This window comes from Electrona antarctica (assembly GCF_951216825.1).
Source record: "Electrona antarctica genome assembly, chromosome: 10".
NCBI classification, from domain to species: Eukaryota; Metazoa; Chordata; class Actinopteri; order Myctophiformes; family Myctophidae; genus Electrona; species Electrona antarctica.
This window is the reverse complement of record NC_136791.1, coordinates 41,388,563-41,411,614: the sequence shown is the minus strand read 5'-3', so window position 1 is coordinate 41,411,614 and position 23,052 is coordinate 41,388,563.

Sequence of the window (23,052 nt, the reverse complement as noted above, 5' to 3'; positions counted from 1 at the left end):
AAAACAAGGATTTGAAAAAAAGACGAAAATGACTCCGAGACGATGGGCTATAGCCCATGGTCTCGGAGTGATTTTCGTCTTTTTTTCAAATCCTCAAAAATGATGGAAAACGGCATGCTATATTATGCCGTTCGAGACCATGGGCTATATCCTATCGTCTCGGAGTCATTTTCGTCTTTTTTTCAAATCCTCGTTTCGTCTTTTTTTCAAATCCTCAAAAATGATGCAAAACGGCATGCTATAGTATGCCGTTCGAGACCATGGGCTATATCCCATCGCCATGGTCATAAATGATGAAAAACGAGGATTTGAAAAAAAGACGAAAATGACTCCGAGACGATGGGCTAAAGCCCATGGTCTCGGAGTGATTTTCGTCTTTTTTTCTCAAATCCTCAAAAATGATGGAAAACGGCATGCTATAGTATGCCGTTCGAGACCATGGGCTATAGCCCATCGCCATGGTCATAAATTATGAAAAACGAGGATTTGAAAAAAAGACGAAAATGACTCCGAGACGATGGGCTATAGCCCATGGTCTCGGAGTGATTTTCGTCTTTTTTTCAAATCCTCAAAAATGATGGAAAACGGCATGCTATAGTATGCCGTTCGAGACCATGGGCTATAGCCCATCGCCATGGTCATAAATGATGAAAAACGAGCATTTGAAAAAAAGACGAAAATGACTCCGAGACGATGGGCTATATCCCATGGTCTCGGAGTGATTTTCGTCTTTTTTTCAAATCCTCAAAAATGATGGAAAACGGCATGCTATAGTATGCCGTTCGAGACCATGGGCTATAGCCCATCGCCATGGTCATAAATGATTTAAAACAAGGATTTGAAAAAAAGACGAAAATGACTCAGAGACGATGGGCTATAGCCCATGGTCTCGGAGTGATTTTCGTCTTTTTTTCAAATCCTCAAAAATGATGGAAAACGGCATGCTATAGTATGCCGTTCGAGACCATGGGCTATAGCCCATCGCCATGGTCATAAATGATGAAAAACAAGGATTTGAAAAAAAGACGAAAATGACTCCGAGACGATGGGCTATAGCCCATGGTCTCGGAGTGATTTTCGTCTTTTTTTTCAAATCCTCAAAAATGATGGAAAATGGCATGCTATAGTATGCCGTTCGAGACCATGGGCTATAGCCCATCGCCATGGTCATAAATTATGAAAAACGAGGATTTGAAAAAAAGACGAAAATGACTCCGAGACGATGGGCTATAGCCCATGGTCTTGGAGTGATTTTCGTCTTTTTTTCAAATCCTCAAAAATGATGGAAAACGGCATGCTATAGTATGCCGTTCGAGACCATGGGCTATATCCCATGGTCTCGGAGTGATTTTCGTCTTTTTTTCAAATCCTCAAAAATGATGGAAAACGGCATGCTATAGTATGCCGTTCGAGACCATGGGCTATAGCCCATCGCCATGGTCATAAATGATGAAAAACAAGGATTTGAAAAAAAGACGAAAATGACTCCGAGACGATGGGCTATAGCCCATGGTCTCTGAGTGATTTTCGTCTTTTTTTCAAATCCTCAAAAATGATGGAAAACGGCATGCTATAGTATGCCGTTCGAGACCATGGGCTATATCCCATCGTCTCGGAGTCATTTTCGTCTTTTTTTCAAATCCTCGTTTCGTCTTTTTTTCAAATCCTCAAAAATGATGGAAAACGGCATGCTATAGTATGCCGTTCGAGACCATGGGATATAGCCCATCGCCATGGTCATAAATGATGAAAAACAAGGATTTGAAAAAAAGACGAAAATGACTCCGAGACGATGGGCTATAGCCCATGGTCTCGGAGTGATTTTCGTCTTTTTTTCAAATCCTCAAAAATGATGGAAAATGGCATGCTATAGTATGCCGTTCGAGACCATGGGCTATAGCCCATCGCCATGGTCATAAATTATGAAAAACGAGGATTTGAAAAAAAGACGAAAATGACTCCGAGACGATGGGCTATAGCCCATGGTCTCGGAGTGATTTTCGTCTTTTTTTCAAATCCTCAAAAATGATGGAAAACGGCATGCTATAGTATGCCGTTCGAGACCATGGGCTATAGCCCATCGCCATGGTCATAAATGATGAAAAACGAGCATTTGAAAAAAAGACGAAAATGACTCCGAGACGATGGGCTATAGCCCATGGTCTCGGAGTGATTTTCGTCTTTTTTTCAAATCCTCAAAAATGATGGAAAACGGCATGCTATAGTATGCCGTTCGAGACCATGGGCTATAGCCCATCGTCTCGGAGTCATTTTCGTCTTTTTTTCAAATCCTCGTTTCGTCTTTTTTTCAAATCCTCAAAAATGATGCAAAACGGCATGCTATAGTATGCCGTTCGAGACCATGGGCTATATCCCATCGCCATGGTCATAAATGATGCAAAACGAGGATTTGAAAAAAAGACGAAAATGACTCCGAGACGATGGGCTATAGCCCATGGTCTCGGAGTGATTTTCGTCTTTTTTTCAAATCCTCAAAAATTATGCAAAACGGCATGCTATAGTATGCCGTTCGAGACCATGGGCTATATCCCATCGCCATGGTCATAAATGATGCAAAACGAGGATTTGAAAAAAAGACGAAAATGACTCCGAGACGATGGGCTATAGCCCATGGTCTCGGAGTGATTTTCGTCTTTTTTTCAAATCCTCAAAAATGATGGAAAACGGCATGCTATAGTATGCCGTTCGAGACCATGGGCTATATCCCATCACCATGGTCATAAATGATGAAAAACGAGCATTTGAAAAAAAGACGAAAATGACTCCGAGACGATGGGCTATAGCCCATGGTCTCGGAGTGATTTTCGTCTTTTTTTCAAATCCTCAAAAATGATGGAAAACGGCATGCTATAGTATGCCGTTCGAGACCATGGGCTATAGCCAATCGCCATGGTCATAAATGATTTAAAACAAGGATTTGAAAAAAAGACGAAAATGACTCAGAGACGATGGGCTATAGCCCATGGTCTCGGAGTGATTTTCGTCTTTTTTTCAAATCCTCAAAAATGATGGAAAACGGCATGCTATAGTATGCCGTTCGAGACCATGGGCTATAGCCCATCGCCATGGTCATACATGATGAAAAACAAGGATTTGAAAAAAAGACGAAAATGACTCCGAGACGATGGGCTATAGCCCATGGTCTCGGAGTGATTTTCGTCTTTTTTTCAAATCCTCAAAAATGATGGAAAACGCCATGCTATTGTATGCCGTTCGAGACCATGGCTATATCCCATCGTCTCGGAGTCATTTTCGTATTTTTTTCAAATCCTCGTTTCGTCTTTTTTTCAAATCCTCAAAAATGATGGAAAACGGCATGCTATAGTATGCCGTTCGAGACCATGGGCTATAGCCCATCGCCATGGTCATAAATGATTTAAAACAAGGATTTGAAAAAAAGACGAAAATGACTCAGAGACGATGGGCTATAGCCCATGGTCTCGGAGTGATTTTCGTCTTTTTTTCAAATCCTCAAAAATGATGGAAAACGGCATGCTATAGTATGCCGTTCGAGACCATGGGCTATATCCCATCGTCTCGGAGTCATTTTCGTCTTTTTTTCAAATCCTCGTTTCGTCTTTTTTTCAAATCCTCAAAAATGATGCAAAACGGCATGCTATAGTATGCCGTTCGAGACCATGGGCTATAGCCCATCGCCATGGTCATAAATGATGAAAAACGAGGATTTGAAAAAAAGACGAAAATGACCCCCGAGACGATGGGCTATAGCCCATGGTCTCGGAGTGATTTTCGTCTTTTTTTCAAATCCTCAAAAATGATGGAAAACGGCATGCTATAGTATGCCGTTCGAGACCATGGGCTATAGCCCATCGTCTCGGAGTCATTTTCGTCTTTTTTTCAAATCCTCGTTTCGTCTTTTTTTCAAATCCTCAAAAATGATGCAAAACGGCATGCTATAGTATGCCGTTCGAGACCATGGGCTATATCCCATCGCCATGGTCATAAATGATGAAAAACAAGGATTTGAAAAAAAGTAGGGCCGGGACTTTAACGCGTTAATTGAGATTAATTAACTACAGAAAAATTAACGCGTTAAAAAAATTAACGCATTTTAATCGCACTATTTTTTTCACCGCGGAACGTTGTCACTGGACAGTTTTCAGATGGACCGGCGCACCACCCAGTTCACCGAGTGAAGTGTCCGTTTTTACATGGAGTGGAAACCACCCCCCTTTAGAATGGTATGCCCCAGCAGCATTGGGGGAACAATAACACCACCAGACAGTTCACCAGACCGGGGGAAGCCGCTGAGATCACTTTGCTTGTCCCCGTGGATTGGAAATAGGATTTAAAAGGCTATCCGATGATAGCGTGGATTACAGCACAGTTGTGTGCAATTATTCAATAAAGAATTCGCATATCACCGAAGACCGCACCTCGTCAAGCCTCCAGTATCGGCTCGATGCGAAACATGTTGCACCGAGCCTAGCCTGGAAGCTAACGTCAACAACAGTAGCTCTGGTCCTTAGCGTAGTTAGGACTCAGGAGGAGTTCTATGGTACTTAATTTGATCCTTTCCCCTCACACCCGCGGAAGTGCAGGCTGTGCAGCCCCTCGTTTTTAGCACAAAAAAATATGTGAAAGCCTACTTTCCTCCTTCTAACACTATGGATCAGAGCTAACGTTATTCCAACTACCAGTAGCAATTCAAGGACCCGACCAGATGACATGGTTTCTAACTAAACGGTTATGGCCAAATAAAATGTAAAATCTGTTAATGGCTGATACTGTATGTCCACGGAAGAAACACAGAGGTGCTTTGTTATGGTCATGTCACATATTTGCTGCACCAAGCCCCCCCCCCCAACCCTGTGGAATGCATTCCCCAAACTCTCAGAGACATGCCCCCACCATCCAAACCTTCAATATTGCTTTCCCCAGCTATTTCATCTATTTAATTCCTTAGTGTTTTTCCTCTAATACATTTGTTTTTGATTTATCATGTCCCCCTTGTAAAGCATTTTGGGTACTCAGAAAAGCTCTATATAAATTATTAAATTTGAGATATTATAATTTATTACCCCTATTATTACTACAAAAACAATGTTTTATTGCTTAAACTTATGTATTCACTATTCATTGATTCACTAGTATACCAAAATCCATTTGAAAAAATAGCTTTCTCACTGTTCTCGGGTCAAATAATGATATGCGATTAAAATGCGATTAATCGAGATTAATTAACTACAAAGCCTCTGATTAATTAGATTAAAAATTTTAATCGAGTCCCAGCTCTAAAAAAAAAGACAAAAATGACTCCGAGACGATGGGCTATAGCCCATGGTCTCGGAGTGATTTTCGTCTTTTTTTCAAATCCTCAAAAATGATGGAAAACGGCATGCTATAGTATGCCGTTCGAGACCATGGGCTATAGCCCATCGCCATGGTCATAAATGATGAAAAACCAGCATTTGAAAAAAAGACGAAAATGACCCCGAGACGATGGGCTATAGCCCATGGTCTCGGAGTGATTTTCGTCTTTTTTTCAAATCCTCAAAAATGATGGAAAACGGTATGCTATAGTATGCCAATCGAGACCATGGGCTATAGCCCATCGCCATGGTCATAAATGATGAAAAACAAGGATTTGAAAAAAAGACGAAAATGACTCAGAGACGATGGGCTATAGCCCATGGTCTCGGAGTGATTTTCGTCTTTTTTTCAAATCCTCAAAAATGATGAAAAACGGCATGCTATAGTATGCCGTCCGAGGCCATGGGCTATGAATGATGAAAAACGAGGATTTGAAAAAAAGACGAAAATCACTCCGAGACAATGGACTATAGCCCATGGTCTCGGAGTGATTTTCGTCTTTTTTTCAAATCCTCAAAAATGATGGAAAACGGCATGCTATAGTATGCCGTTCGAGACCATGGGCTATAGCCCATCGCCATGGTCATAAATGATGAAAAACGAGCATTTTAAAAAAAGACGAAAATGACCCCGAGACGATGGGCTATAGCCCATGGTCTCGGAGTGATTTTCGTCTTTTTTTCAAATCCTCAAAAATGATGGAAAACGGCATGCTATAGTATGCCGTTCGAGACCATGGGCTATAGCCCATCGCCATGGTCATAAATGATGAAAAACGAGGATTTGAAAAAAAGACGAAAATGACTCAGAGACGATGGGCTATAGCCCATGGTCTCGGAGTGATTTTCGTCTTTTTTTCAAATCCTCAAAAATGATGGAAAACGGCATGCTATAGTATGCCGTTCGAGACCATGGGCTATAGCCCATCGCCATGGTCATAAATGATGAAAAACGAGGATTTGAAAAAAAGACGAAAATGACTCAGACGATGGGCTATAGCCCATGGTCTCGGAGTGATTTTCGTCTTTTTTTCAAATCCTCAAAAATTATGGAAAACGGCATGCTATAGTATGCCGTTCGAGACCATGGGCTATAGCCCATCGCCATGGTCATAAATGATGAAAAACGAGGATTTGAAAAAAAGACGAAAATGACTCAGACGATGGGGTATAGCCCATGGTCTCGGAGTGATTTTCGTCTTTTTTTCAAATCCTCAAAAATGATGGAAAACGGCATGCTATAGTATGCCGTTCGAGACCATGGGCTATAGCCCATCGCCATGGTCATAAATGATGAAAAACGAGGATTTGAAAAAAAGACGAAAATGACTCAGACGATGGGCTATAGCCCATGGTCTCGGAGTGATTTTCGTCTTTTTTTCAAATCCTCAAAAATGATGGAAAACGGCATGCTATAGTATGCCGTTCGAGACCATGGGCTATAGCCCATCGCCATGGTCATAAATGATGAAAAACGAGGATTTGAAAAAAAGACGAAAATGACTCAGACGATGGGGTATAGCCCATGGTCTCGGAGTGATTTTCGTCTTTTTTTCAAATCCTCAAAAATGATGGAAAACGGCATGCTATAGTATGCCGTTCGAGACCATGGGCTATAGCCCATCGCCATGGTCATAAATGATGAAAAACGAGGATTTGAAAAAAAGACGAAAATGACTCAGACGATGGGCTATAGCCCATGGTCTCGGAGTGATTTTCGTCTTTTTTTCAAATCCTCAAAAATGATGGAAAACGGCATGCTATAGTATGCCGTTCGAGACCATGGGCTATAGCCCATCGCCATGGTCATAAATGATGAAAAACGAGGATTTGAAAAAAAGACGAAAATGACTCAGACGATGGGGTATAGCCCATGGTCTCGGAGTGATTTTCGTCTTTTTTTCAAATCCTCAAAAATGATGGAAAACGGCATGCTATAGTATGCCGTTCGAGACCATGGGCTATAGCCCATCGCCATGGTCATAAATGATGAAAAACGAGGATTTGAAAAAAAGACGAAAATGACTCAGACGATGGGGTATAGCCCATGGTCTCGGAGTGATTTTCGTCTTTTTTTCAAATCCTCAAAAATGATGGAAAACGGCATGCTATAGTATGCCGTTCGAGACCATGGGCTATAGCCCATCGCCATGGTCATAAATGATGAAAAACGAGGATTTGAAAAAAAGACGAAAATGACTCCGAGACGATGGGCTATAGCCCATGGTCTCGGAGTGATTTTCGTCTTTTTTTCAAATCCTCAAAAATGATGGAAAACGGCATGCTATAGTATGCCGTTCGAGACCATGGGCTATAGCCCATCGCCATGGTCATAAATGATGAAAAACGAGGATTTGAAAAAAAGACGAAAATGACTCAGACGATGGGCTATAGCCCATGGTCTCGGAGTGATTTTCGTCTTTTTTTCAAATCCTCAAAAATGATGCAAAACGGCATGCTATAGTATACCGTTCGAGACCATGGGCTATAGCCCATCGCCATGGTCATAAATGATGAAAAACAAGCATTTGAAAAAAAGACGAAAATGACTCCGAGACGATGGGCTATAGCCCATGGTCTCGGAGTGATTTTCGTCTTTTTTTCAAATCCTCAAAAATGATGGAAAACGGCATGCTATAGTATGCCGTTCGAGACCATGGGCTATAGCCCATCGTCTCTGAGTCATTTTCGTCTTTTTTTCAAATCCTCGTTTCGTCTTTTTTTCAAATCCTCAAAAATGATGCAAAACGGCATGCTATAGTATGCCGTTCGAGACCATGGGCTATATCCCATCGCCATGGTCATAAATGATGAAAAACGAGGATTTGAAAAAAAGACGAAAATGACTCCGAGACGATGGGCTATAGCCCATGGTCTCGGAGTGATTTTCGTCTTTTTTTCAAATCCTCAAAATTGATGGAAAACGGCATGCTATAGTATGCCGTTCGAGACCATGGGCTATAGCCCATCGCCATGGTCATAAATGATGAAAAACAAGGATTTGAAAAAAAGACGAAAATGACTCCGAGACGATGGGCTACAGCCCATGGTCTCGGAGTGATTTTCTTCTTTTTTTCAAATCCTCAAAAATGATGGAAAACGGTATGCCGTTCGAGACCATGGGCTATATCCCATCGTCTCGGAGTCATTTTCGTCTTTTTTTCAAATCCTCGTTTCGTCTTTTTTTCAAATCCTCAAAAATGGGCTATAGCCCATGGTCTCGGAGTGATTTTCGTCTTTTTTTCAAATCCTCAAAAATGATGGAAAACGGTATGCTATAGTATGCCAATCGAGACCATGGGCTATAGCCCATCGCCATGGTCATAAATGATGAAAAACAAGGATTTGAAAAAAAGACGAAAATGACTCAGAGACGATGGGCTATAGCCCATGGTCTCGGAGTGATTTTCGTCTTTTTTTCAAATCCTCAAAAATGATGAAAAACGGCATGCTATAGTATGCCAATCGAGACCATGGGCTATAGCCCATCGCCATGGTCATAAATGATGAAAAACCAGCATTTGAAAAAAAGACGAAAATGACCCCGAGACGATGGGCTATAGCCCATGGTCTCGGAGTGATTTTCGTCTTTTTTTCAAATCCTCAAAAATGATGGAAAACGGTATGCTATAGTATGCCAATCGAGACCATGGGCTATAGCCCATCGCCATGGTCATAAATGATGAAAAACAAGGATTTGAAAAAAAGACGAAAATGACTCAGAGACGATGGGCTATAGCCCATGGTCTCGGAGTGATTTTCGTCTTTTTTTCAAATCCTCAAAAATGATGAAAAACGGCATGCTATAGTATGCCGTCCGAGGCCATGGGCTATGAATGATGAAAAACGAGGATTTGAAAAAAAGACGAAAATCACTCCGAGACAATGGACTATAGCCCATGGTCTCGGAGTGATTTTCGTCTTTTTTTCAAATCCTCAAAAATGATGGAAAACGGCATGCTATAGTATGCCATTCGAGACCATGGGCTATAGCCCATCGCCATGGTCATAAATGATGAAAAACGAGCATTTTAAAAAAAGACGAAAATGACCCCGAGACGATGGGCTATAGCCCATGGTCTCGGAGTGATTTTCGTCTTTTTTTCAAATCCTCAAAAATGATGGAAAACGGCATGCTATAGTATGCCAATCGAGACCATGGGCTATAGCCCATCGCCATGGTCATAAATGATGAAAAACAAGGATTTGAAAAACAGACGAAAATGACTCAGAGACGATGGGCTATAGCCCATGGCCTCGGAGTGATTTTCGTCTTTTTTTCAAATCCTCAAAAATGATGGGAAACGGCATGCTATAGTATGCCGTTCGAGACCATGGGCTATAGCCCATCGCCATGGTCATAAATGATGAAAAACGAGGATTTGAAAAAAAGACGAAAATGACTCAGACGATGGGGTATAGCCCATGGTCTCGGAGTGATTTTCGTCTTTTTTTCAAATCCTCAAAAATGATGGAAAACGGCATGCTATAGTATGCCGTTCGAGACCATGGGCTATAGCCCATCGCCATGGTCATAAATGATGAAAAACGAGGATTTGAAAAAAAGACGAAAATGACTCAGACGATGGGCTATAGCCCATGGTCTCGGAGTGATTTTCGTCTTTTTTTCAAATCCTCAAAAATGATGGAAAACGGCATGCTATAGTATGCCGTTCGAGACCATGGGCTATAGCCCATCGCCATGGTCATAAATGATGAAAAACGAGCATTTGAAAAAAAGACGAAAATGACTCCGAGACGATGGGCTATAGCCCATGGTCTCGGAGTGATTTTCGTCTTTTTTTCAAATCCTCAAAAATGATGGAAAACGGCATGCTATAGTATGCCGTTCGAGACCATGGGCTATAGCCCATCGCCATGGTCATAAATGATGAAAAACGAGGATTTGAAAAAAAGACGAAAATGACTCAGACGATGGGCTATAGCCCATGGTCTCGGAGTGATTTTCGTCTTTTTTTCAAATCCTCAAAAATTATGCAAAACGGCATGCTATAGTATGCCGTTCGAGACCATGGGCTATAGCCCATCGCCATGGTCATAAATGATGAAAAACGAGCATTTGAAAAAAAGACGAAAATGACTCCGAGACGATGGGCTATAGCCCATGGTCTCGGAGTGATTTTCGTCTTTTTTTCAAATCCTCAAAAATGATGGAAAACGGCATGCTATAGTATGCCGTTCGAGACCATGGGCTATAGCCCATCGTCTCTGAGTCATTTTCGTCTTTTTTTCAAATCCTCGTTTCGTCTTTTTTTCAAATCCTCAAAAATGATGCAAAACGGCATGCTATAGTATGCCGTTCGAGACCATGGGCTATATCCCATCGCCATGGTCATAAATGATGAAAAACGAGGATTTGAAAAAAAGACGAAAATGACTCCGAGACGATGGGCTATAGCCCATGGTCTCGGAGTGATTTTCGTCTTTTTTTCAAATCCTCAAAATTGATGGAAAACGGCATGCTATAGTATGCCGTTCGAGACCATGGGCTATAGCCCATCGCCATGGTCATAAATGATGAAAAACGAGCATTTGAAAGAATGAAGAAAATGACCCCGAGACGATGGGCTATAGCCCATGGTCTCGGAGTGATTTTCGTCTTTTTTTCAAATCCTCAAAAATGATGGAAAACGGCATGCTATAGTATGCCAATCGAGACCATGGGCTATAGCCCATCGCCATGGTCATAAATGATGAAAAACGAGGATTTGAAAAAAAGACGAAAATGACTCAGACGATGGGCTATAGCCCATGGTCTCGGAGTGATTTTCGTCTTTTTTTCAAATCCTCAAAAATGATGGAAAACGGCATGCTATAGTATGCCGTTCGAGACCATGGGCTATAGCCCATCGCCATGGTCATAAATTATGAAAAACGAGCATTTGAAAAAAAGACGAAAATGACTCCGAGACGATGGGCTATAGCCCATGGTCTCGGAGTGATTTTCGTCTTTTTTTCAAATCCTCAAAAATGATGGAAAACGGCATGCTATAGTATGCCGTTCGAGACCATGGGCTATAGCCCATCGCCATGGTCATAAATGATGAAAAACGAGCATTTGAAAAAATGAAGAAAATGACCCCGAGACGATGGGCTATAGCCCATGGTCTCGGAGTGATTTTCGTCTTTTTTTCAAATCCTCAAAAATTATGGAAAACGGCATGCTATAGTATGCCAATCGAGACCATGGGCTATAGCCCATCGCCATGGTCATAAATGATGAAAAACGAGGATTTGAAAAAAAGACGAAAATGACTCAGACGATGGGCTATAGCCCATGGTCTCGGAGTGATTTTCGTATTTTTTTCAAATCCTCAAAAATGATGGAAAACGGCATGCTATAGTATGCCGTTCGAGACCATGGGCTATAGCCCATCGCCATGGTCATAAATGATGAAAAACGAGCATTTGAAAAAAAGACGAAAATGACTCCGAGACGATGGGCTATAGCCCATGGTCTCGGAGTGATTTTCGTCTTTTTTTCAAATCCTCAAAAATGATGGAAAACGGCATGCTATAGTATGCCGTTGGAGACCATGGGCTATAGCCCATCGCCATGGTCATAAATGATGAAAAACGAGCATTTGAAAAAATGAAGAAAATGACCCCGAGACGATGGGCTATAGCCCATGGTCTCGGAGTGATTTTCTTCTTTTTTTCAAATCCTCAAAAATGATGGAAAACGGCATGCTATAGTATGCCAATCGAGACCATGGGCTATAGCCCATCGCCATGGTCATAAATGATGAAAAACGAGGATTTGAAAAAAAGACGAAAATGACTCAGACGATGGGCTATAGCCCATGGTCTCGGAGTGATTTTCGTCTTTTTTTCAAATCCTCAAAAATGATGGAAAACGGCATGCTATAGTATGCCGTTCGAGACCATGGGCTATAGCCCATCGCCATGGTCATAAATGATGAAAAACGAGCATTTGAAAAAAAGACGAAAATGACTCCGAGACGATGGGCTATAGCCCATGGTCTCGGAGTGATTTTCGTCTTTTTTTCAAATCCTCAAAAATGATGGAAAACGGCATGCTATAGTATGCCGTTCGAGACCATGGGCTATAGCCCATCGTCTCGGAGTCATTTTCGTCTTTTTTTCAAATCCTCGTTTCGAAAAAAGACGAAAATGACTCCGAGGCCATGGGCTAGAGCCTATGGTCTCGGAGTGATTTTCGTCTTTTTTTCAAATCCTCAAAAATGATGGAAAACGGCATGCTATAGTATGCCGTTCGAGACCATGGGCTATAGCCCATCGTCTCGGAGTCATTTTCGTCTTTTTTTCAAATCCTCGTTTCGTCTTTTTTTCAAATCCTCAAAAATGATGCAAAACGGCATGCTATAGTATGCCGTTCGAGACCATGGGCTATAGCCCATCGCCATGGTCATAAATTATGAAAAACGAGCATTTGAAAAAAAGACGAAAATGACTCCGAGACGATGGGCTATAGCCCATTGTCTCGGAGTGATTTTCGTCTTTCTTTCAAATCCTCAAAAATGATGGAAAACGGCATGCTATAGTATGCCAATCGAGACCATGGGCTATAGCCCATCGCCATGGTCATAAATGATGAAAAACGAGGATTTGAAAAAAAGACGAAAATGACTCAGACGATGGGCTATAGCCCATGGTCTCGGAGTGATTTTCGTCTTTTTTTCAAATCCTCAAAAATGATGGAAAACGGCATGCTATAGTATGCCGTTCGAGACCATGGGCTATAGCCCATCGCCATGGTCATAAATGATGAAAAACAAGGATTTGAAAAAAAGACGAAAATGACTCCGAGACGATGGGCTATAGCCCATGGTCTCGGAGTGATTTTCGTCTTTTTTTCAAATCCTCAAAAATGATGGAAAACGGCATGCTATAGTATGCCGTTCGAGACCATGGGCTATAGCCCATCGCCATGGTCATAAATTATGAAAAACAAGGTTTTAAAAAAAAAAACGTAAATTACTCCGAGACGATGGGCTATATAGCCCATGGTCTCGGAGTGATTTTCGTCTTTTTTTCAAATCCTCAAAAATGATGGAAAACGGCATGCTATTGTATGCCGTTCGAGACCATGGGCTATAGCCCATCGCCATGGTCATAAATTATGAAAAACGAGCATTTGAAAAAAAGACGAAAATGACTCCGAGACGATGGGCTATAGCCCATGGTCTCGGAGTGATTTTCGTCTTTTTTTCAAATCCTCAAAAATGATGGAAAACGGCATGCTATAGTATGCCGTTCGAGACCATGGGCTATAGCCCATCGCCATGGTCATAAATGATGAAAAACAAGGATTTGAAAAAAAGACGAAAATGACTCCGAGACGATGGGCTATAGCCCATGGTCTCGGAGTGATTTTCGTCTTTTTTTCAAATCCTCAAAAATGATGGAAAACGGCATGCTATAGTATGCCGTTCGAGACCATGGGCTATAGCCCATCGTCTCGGAGTCATTTTCGTCTTTTTTTCAAATCCTCGTTTCGTCTTTTTTTCAAATCCTCAAAAATGATGCAAAACGGCATGCTATAGTATGCCGTTCGAGACCATGGGCTATATCCCATCGCCATGGTCATAAATGATGAAAAACGAGGATTTGAAAAAAAGACGAAAATGACTCCGAGACGATGGGCTATAGCCCATGGTCTCGGAGTGATTTTCGTCTTTTTTTCAAATCCTCAAAAATGATGGAAAACGGCATGCTATAGTATGCCGTTCGAGACCATGGGCTATAGCCCATCGCCATGGTCATAAATGATGAAAAACAAGGATTTGAAAAAAAGACGAAAATGACTCCGAGACGATGGGCTATAGCCCATGGTCTCGGAGTGATTTTCGTCTTTTTTTCAAAACCTCAAAAATGATGGAAAACGGCATGCTATAGTATGCCGTTCGAGACCATGGGCTATATCCCATCGCCATGGTCATAAATGATGAAAAACGAGCATTTGAAAAAAAGGCGAAAATGACTCCGAGACGATGGGCTATAGCCCATGGTCTCGGAGTGATTTTCGGCTTTTTTTCAAATCCTCAAAAATGATGGAAAACGGCATGCTATAGTATGCCGTTCGAGACTATGGGCTATAGCCCATCGTCTCGGAGTCATTTTCGTCTTTTTTTTAAATCCTCAAAAATGATGCAAAACGGCATGCTATAGTATGCCGTTCGAGACCATGGGCTATAGCCCATCGCCATGGTCATAAATGATGAAAAACAAGGATTTGAAAAAAAGACGAAAATGACTCCGAGACCATGGGCTATAGCCCATGGTCTCGGAGTGATTTTCGTCTTTTTTTCAAATCCTCAAAAATGATGGAAACGGCATGCTATAGTATGCCGTTCGAGACCATGGGCTATAGCCCATCGCCATGGTCATAAATGATGAAAAACAAGGATTTGAAAAAAAGACGAAAATGACTCCGAGACGATGGGCTATAGCCCATGGTCTCGGAGTGATTTTCGTCTTTTTTTCAAATCCTCAAAAATGATGGAAAACGGCATGCTATAGTATGCCGTTCGAGACCATGGGCTATAGCCCATCGCCATGGTCATAAATGATTAAAAACGAGGATTTGAAAAAAAGACGAAAATGACTCAGAGACGATGGGCTATAGCCCATGGTCTCGGAGTGATTTTCGTATTTTTTTCAAATCCTCAAAAATGATGGAAAACGGCATGCTATAGTATGCCGTTCGAGACCATGGGCTATAGCCCATCGCCATGGTCATAAATGATGAAAAACGAGGATTTGAAAAAAAGACGTAAATGACTCCGAGACGATGGGCTATAGCCCATGGTCTCGGAGTGATTTTCGTCTTTTTTTCAAATCCTCAAAAATGATGGAAAACGGCATGCTATAGTATGCCGTTCGAGACCATGGGCTATAGCCCATCGTCTCGGAGTCATTTTCGTATTTTTTTCAAATCCTCGTTTCGTCTTTTTTTCAAATCCTCGTTTCGTCTTTTTTTCAAATCCTCAAAAATGATGCAAAACGGCATGCTATAGTATGCCGTTCGAGACCATGGGCTATATCCCATCGCCATGGTCATAAATGATGAAAAACGAGGATTTGAAAAAAAGATGAAAATGACTCCGAGACGATGGGCTATAGCCCATGGTCTCGGAGTGATTTTCGTCTTTTTTTCAAATCCTCAAAAATGATGGAAAACGGCATGCTATAGTATGCCGTTCGAGACCATGGGCTATAGCCCATCGCCATGGTCATAAATGATGAAAAACAAGGATTTGAAAAAAAGACGAAAATGACTCCGAGACGATGGGCTATAGCCCATGGTCTCGGAGTGATTTTCGTCTTTTTTTCAAATCCTCAAAAATGATGGAAAACGGCATGCTATAGTATGCCGTTCGAGACCATGGGCTATAGCCCATCGCCATGGTCATAAATGATGAAAAACAAGGATTTGAAAAAAAGACGAAAATGACTCCGAGACGATGGGCTATAGCCCATGGTCTCGGAGTGATTTTCGTCTTTTTTTCAAATCCTCAAAAATGATGGAAAACGGCATGCTATAGTATGCCGTTCGAGACCATGGGCTATAGCCCATCGTCTCGGAGTCATTTTCGTCTTTTTTTCAAATCCTCGTTTCGTCTTTTTTTCAAATCCTCAAAAATGATGCAAAACGGCATGCTATAGTATGCCGTTCGAGACCATGGGCTATATCCCATCGCCATGGTCATAAATGATGAAAAACGAGGATTTGAAAAAAAGACGAAAATGACTCCGAGACGATGGGCTATAGCCCATGGTCTCGGAGTGATTTTCGTCTTTTTTTCAAATCCTCAAAAATGATGGAAAACGGCATGCTATAGTATGCCGTTCGAGACCATGGGCTATAGCCCATCGCCATGGTCATAAATGATGAAAAACAAGGATTTGAAAAAAAGACGAAAATGACTCCGAGACGATGGGCTATAGCCCATGGTCTCGGAGTGATTTTCGTCTTTTTTTCAAAACCTCAAAAATGATGGAAAACGGCATGCTATAGTATGCCGTTCGAGACCATGGGCTATATCCCATCGCCATGGTCATAAATGATGAAAAACGAGCATTTGAAAAAAAGGCGAAAATGACTCCGAGACGATGGGCTATAGCCCATGGTCTCGGAGTGATTTTCGGCTTTTTTTCAAATCCTCAAAAATGATGGAAAACGGCATGCTATAGTATGCCGTTCGAGACTATGGGCTATAGCCCATCGTCTCGGAGTCATTTTCGTCTTTTTTTTAAATCCTCAAAAATGATGCAAAACGGCATGCTATAGTATGCCGTTCGAGACCATGGGCTATAGCCCATCGCCATGGTCATAAATGATGAAAAACAAGGATTTGAAAAAAAGACGAAAATGACTCCGAGACCATGGGCTATAGCCCATGGTCTCGGAGTGATTTTCGTCTTTTTTTCAAATCCTCAAAAATGATGGAAACGGCATGCTATAGTATGCCGTTCGAGACCATGGGCTATAGCCCATCGCCATGGTCATAAATGATGAAAAACAAGGATTTGAAAAAAAGACGAAAATGACTCCGAGACGATGGGCTATAGCCCATGGTCTCGGAGTGATTTTCGTCTTTTTTTCAAATCCTCAAAAATGATGGAAAACGGCATGCTATAGTATGCCGTTCGAGACCATGGGCTATAGCCCATCGCCATGGTCATAAATGATTAAAAACGAGGATTTGAAAAAAAGACGAAAATGACTCAGAGACGATGGGCTATAGCCCATGGTCTCGGAGTGATTTTCGTATTTTTTTCAAATCCTCAAAAATGATGGAAAACGGCATGCTATAGTATGCCGTTCGAGACCATGGGCTATAGCCCATCGCCATGGTCATAAATGATGAAAAACGAGGATTTGAAAAAAAGACGTAAATGACTCCGAGACGATGGGCTATAGCCCATGGTCTCGGAGTGATTTTCGTCTTTTTTTCAAATCCTCAAAAATGATGGAAAACGGCATGCTATAGTATGCCGTTCGAGACCATGGGCTATAGCCCATCGTCTCGGAGTCATTTTCGTATTTTTTTCAAATCCTCGTTTCGTCTTTTTTTCAAATCCTCGTTTCGTCTTTTTTTCAAATCCTCAAAAATGATGCAAAACGGCATGCTATAGTATGCCGTTCGAGACCATGGGCTATATCCCATCGCCATGGTCATAAATGATGAAAAACGAGGATTTGAAAAAAAGATGAAAATGACTCCGAGACGATGGGCTATAGCCCATGGTCTCGGAGTGATTTTCGTCTTTTTTTCAAATCCTCAAAAATGATGGAAAACGGCATGCTATAGTATGCCGTTCGAGACCATGGGCTATAGCCCATCGCCATGGTCATAAATGATGAAAAACGAGCATTTGAAAAAAAAGACGAAAATGACTCCGAGATGATGGGCTATAGCCCATGGTCTCGGAGTTATTTTCGTCTTTTTTTCAAATCCTCAAAAATGATGGAAAACGGCATGCTATAGTATGCCGTTCGAGACCATGGGCTATAGCCCATCGCCATGGTCATAAATTATGAAAAACAAGGTTTTTAAAAAAAGACGTAAATGACTCCGAGACGATGGGCTATATAGCCCATGGTCTCGGAGTGATTTTCGTCTTTTTTTCAAATCCTCAAAAATGATGGAAAACGGCATGCTATAGTATGCCGTTCGAGACCATGGGCTATAGCCCATCGCCATGGTCATAAATTATGAAAAACGAGCATTTGAAAAAAAGACGAAAATGACTCCGAGACGATGGGCTATAGCCCATGGTCTCGGAGTGATTTTCGTCTTTTTTCAAATCCTCAAAAATGATGGAAAACGGCATGCTATAGTATGCCGTTCGAGACCATGGGCTATAGCCCATCGCCATGGTCATAAATGATGAAAAACAAGGATTTGAAAAAAAGACGAAAATGACTCCGAGACGATGGGCTATAGCCCATGGTCTCGGAGTGATTTTCGTCTTTTTTTCAAATCCTCAAAAATTATGGAAAACGGCATGCTATAGTATGCCGTTCGAGACCATGGGCTATAGCCCATCGCCATGGTCATAAATGATGAAAAACAAGGATTTGAAAAAAAGACGAAAATGACTCCGAGACGATGGGCTATAGCCCATGGTCTCGGAGTGATTTTCGTCTTTTTTTCAAATCCTCAAAAATGATGGAAAACGGCATGCTATAGTATGCCGTTCGAGACCATGGGCTATAGCCCATCGTCTCGGAGTCATTTTCGTCTTTTTTTCAAATCCTCGTTTCGTCTTTTTTTCAAATCCTCAAAAATGATGCAAAACGGCATGCTATAGTATGCCGTTCGAGACCATGGGCTATATCCCATCGCCATGGTCATAAATGCTGAAAAACGAGGATTTGAAAAAAAGACGAAAATGACTCCGAGACGATGGGCTATAGCCCATGGTCTCGGAGTGATTTTCGTCTTTTTTTCAAATCCTCAAAAATGATGGAAAACGGCATGCTATAGTATGCCGTTCGAGACCATGGGCTATAGCCCATCGCCATGGTCATAAATGATGAAAAACAAGGATTTGAAAAAAAGACGAAAATGACTCCGAGACGATGGGCTATAGCCCATGGTCTCGGAGTGATTTTCGTCTTTTTTTCAAATCCTCAAAAATGATGGAAAACGGCATGCTATAGTATGCCGTTCGAGACTATGGGCTATAGCCCATCGTCTCAGAGTCATTTTCGTCTTTTTTTTAAATCCTCAAAAATGATGCAAAACGGCATGCTATAGTATGCCGTTCGAGACCATGGGCTATAGCCCATCGCCATGGTCATAAATTATGAAAAACGAGCATTTGAAAAAAAGACGAAAATGACTCCGAGACGATGGGCTATAGCCCATGGTCTCGGAGTGATTTTCGTCTTTTTTTCAAATCCTCAAAAATGATGGAAAACGGCATGCTATAGTATGCCGTTCGAGACCATGGGCTATAGCCCATCGCCATGGTCATAAATGATGAAAAACAAGGATTTGAAAAAAAGACGAAAATGACTCCGAGACGATGGGCTATAGCCCATGGTCTCGGAGTGATTTTCGTCTTTTTTTCAAATCCTCAAAAATAATGGAAAACGGCATGCTATAGTATGCCGTTCGAGACCATGGGCTATAGCCCATCGCCATGGTCATAAATGATGAAAAACAAGGATTTGAAAAAAAGACGAAAATGACTCCGAGACGATGGGCTATAGCCCATGGTCTCGGAGTGATTTTCGTCTTTTTTTCAAATCCTCAAAAATGATGGAAAACGGCATGCTATAGTATGCCGTTCGAGACCATGGGCTATAGCCCATCGTCTCGGAGTCATTTTCGTCTTTTTTTCAAATCCTCGTTTCGTCTTTTTTTCAAATCCTCAAAAATGATGCAAAACGGCATGCTATAGTATGCCGTTCGAGACCATGGGCTATAGCCCATCGCCATGGTCATAAATGATGAAAAACAAGGATTTGAAAAAAAGACGAAAATGACTCCGAGACGATGGGCTATAGCCCATGGTCTCGGAGTGATTTTCGTCTTTTTTTCAAATCCTCAAAAATGATGGAAAACGGCATGCTATAGTATGCCGTTCGAGACTATGGGCTATAGCCCATGGTCTCGGAGTGATTTTCGTCTTTTTTTTAAATCCTCAAAAATGATGGAAAACGGCATGCTATAGTATGCCGTTCGAGACCATGGGCTATAGCCCATCGCCATGGTCATAAATGATGAAAAACAAGGATTTGAAAAAAAGACGAAAATGACTCCGAGACGATGGGCTATAGCCCATGGTCTCGGAGTGATTTTCGTCTTTTTTTCAAATCCTCAAAAATGATGGAAAACGGCATGCTATAGTATGCCGTTCGAGACCATGGGCTATAGCCCATCGCCATGGTCATAAATGATGAAAAACGAGGATTTGAAAAAAAGACGTAAATGACTCCGAGACGATGGGCTATAGCCCATGGTCTCGGAGTGATTTTCGTCTTTTTTTCAAATCCTCAAAAATGATGGAAAACGGCATGCTATAGTATGCCGTTCGAGACCATGGGCTATAGCCCATCGTCTCGGAGTCATTTTCGTCTTTTTTTCAAATCCTCGTTTCGTCTTTTTTTCAAATCCTCAAAAATGATGCAAAACGGCATGCTATAGTATGCCGTTCGAGACCATGGGCTATATCCCATCGCCATGGTCATAAATGATGAAAAACGAGGATTTGAAAAAAAGACGAAAATGACTCCGAGACGATGGGCTATAGCCCATGGTCTCGGAGTGATTTTCGTGCTATAGTATGCCGTTCGAGACCATGGGCTATAGCCCATCGCCATGGTCATAAATGATGAAAAACAAGGATTTGAAAAAAAGATGAAAATGACTCAGAGACGATGGGCTATAGCCCATGGTCTCAGAGTGATTTTCGTCTTTTTTTCAAATCCTCAAAAATGATGGAAAACGGCATGCTATAGTATGCCGTTCGAGACCATGGGCTATAGCCCATCGCCATGGTCATAAATGATGAAAAACGAGGATTTGAAAAAAAGACGAAAATGACTCAGAAGATGGGCTATAGCCCATGGTCTCGGAGTGATTTTCGTCTTTTTTTCAAATCCTCAAAAATGATGGAAAACGGCATGCTATAGTATGCCGTTCGAGACCATGGGCTATAGCCCATCGTCTCGGAGTCATTTTCGTCTTTTTTTCAAATCCTCAAAAATGATGGAAAACGGCATGCTATAGTATGCCGTTCGAGACCATGGGCTATAGCCCATCGCCATGGTCATAAATGATGAAAAACGAGGATTTGAAAAAAAGACGAAAATGACTCAGAAGATGGGCTATAGCCCATGGTCTCGGAGTGATTTTCGTCTTTTTTTCAAATCCTCAAAAATGATGGAAAACGGCATGCTATAGTATGCCGTTCGAGACCATGGGCTATAGCCCATCGTCTCGGAGTCATTTTCGTCTTTTTTTCAAATCCTCGTTTCGTCTTTTTTTCAAATCCTCAAAAATGATGCAAAACGGCATGCTATAGTATGCCGTTCGAGACCATGGGCTATAGCCCATCGCCATGGTCATAAATGATGAAAAACAAGGATTTGAAAAAAAGACGAAAATGACTCCGAGACGATGGGCTATAGCCCATGGTCTCGGAGTGATTTTCGTCTTTTTTTCAAATCCTCAAAAATGATGGAAAACGGCATGCTATAGTATGCCGTTCGAGACTATGGGCTATAGCCCATGGTCTCGGAGTGATTTTCGTCTTTTTTTTAAATCCTCAAAAATGATGGAAAACGGCATGCTATAGTATGCCGTTCGAGACCATGGGCTATAGCCCATCGCCATGGTCATAAATGATGAAAAACAAGGATTTGAAAAAAAGACGAAAATGACTCCGAGACGATGGGCTATAGCCCATGGTCTCGGAGTGATTTTCGTCTTTTTTTCAAATCCTCAAAAATGATGGAAAACGGCATGCTATAGTATGCCGTTCGAGACCATGGGCTATAGCCCATCGCCATGGTCATAAATGATGAAAAACGAGGATTTGAAAAAAAGACGTAAATGACTCCGAGACGATGGGCTATAGCCCATGGTCTCGGAGTGATTTTCGTCTTTTTTTCAAATCCTCAAAAATGATGGAAAACGGCATGCTATAGTATGCCGTTCGAGACCATGGGCTATAGCCCATCGTCTCGGAGTCATTTTCGTCTTTTTTTCAAATCCTCGTTTCGTCTTTTTTTCAAATCCTCAAAAATGATGCAAAACGGCATGCTATAGTATGCCGTTCGAGACCATGGGCTATATCCCATCGCCATGGTCATAAATGATGAAAAACAAGCATTTGAAAAAAAGACGAAAATGACTCCGAGGCCATGGGCTATAGCCCATGGTCTCGGAGTGATTTTCGTCTTTTTTTCAAATCCTCAAAAATGATGGAAAACGGCATGCTATAGTATGCCGTTCGAGACCATGGGCTATAGCCCATCGTCTCGGAGTCATTTTCGTCTTTTTTTCAAATCCTCGTTTCGTCTTTTTTTCAAATCCTCAAAAATGATGCAAAACGGCATGCTATAGTATGCCGTTCGAGACCATGGGCTATAGCCCATCGCCATGGTCATAAATGATGAAAAACGAGCATTTGAAAAAAAGACGAAAATGACTCCGAGACGATGGGCTATAGCCCATGGTCTCGGAGTGATTTTCGTCTTTTTTTCAAATCCTCAAAAATGATGGAAAACGGCATGCTATAGTATGCCGTTCGAGACCATGGGCTATAGCCCATCGCCATGGTCATAAATTATGAAAAACAAGGATTTGAAAAAAAGACGAAAATGACTCCGAGGCCATGGGCTATAGCCCATGGTCTCGGAGTGATTTTCGTCTTTTTTTCAAATCCTCAAAAATGATGGAAAACGGCATGCTATAGTATGCCGTTCGAGACCATGGGCTATAGCCCATCGCCATGGTCATAAATGATAAAAAACAAGGATTTGAAAAAAAGACGAAAATGACTCCGAGACGATGGGCTATATAGCCCATGGTCTCGGAATGATTTTCATCTTTTTTTCAAATCCTCAAAAATGATGGAAAACGGCATGCTATAGTATGCCGTTCGAGACCATGGGCTATAGCCCATCGTCTCGGAGTCATTTTCGTCTTTTTTTCAAATCCTCGTTTCGTCT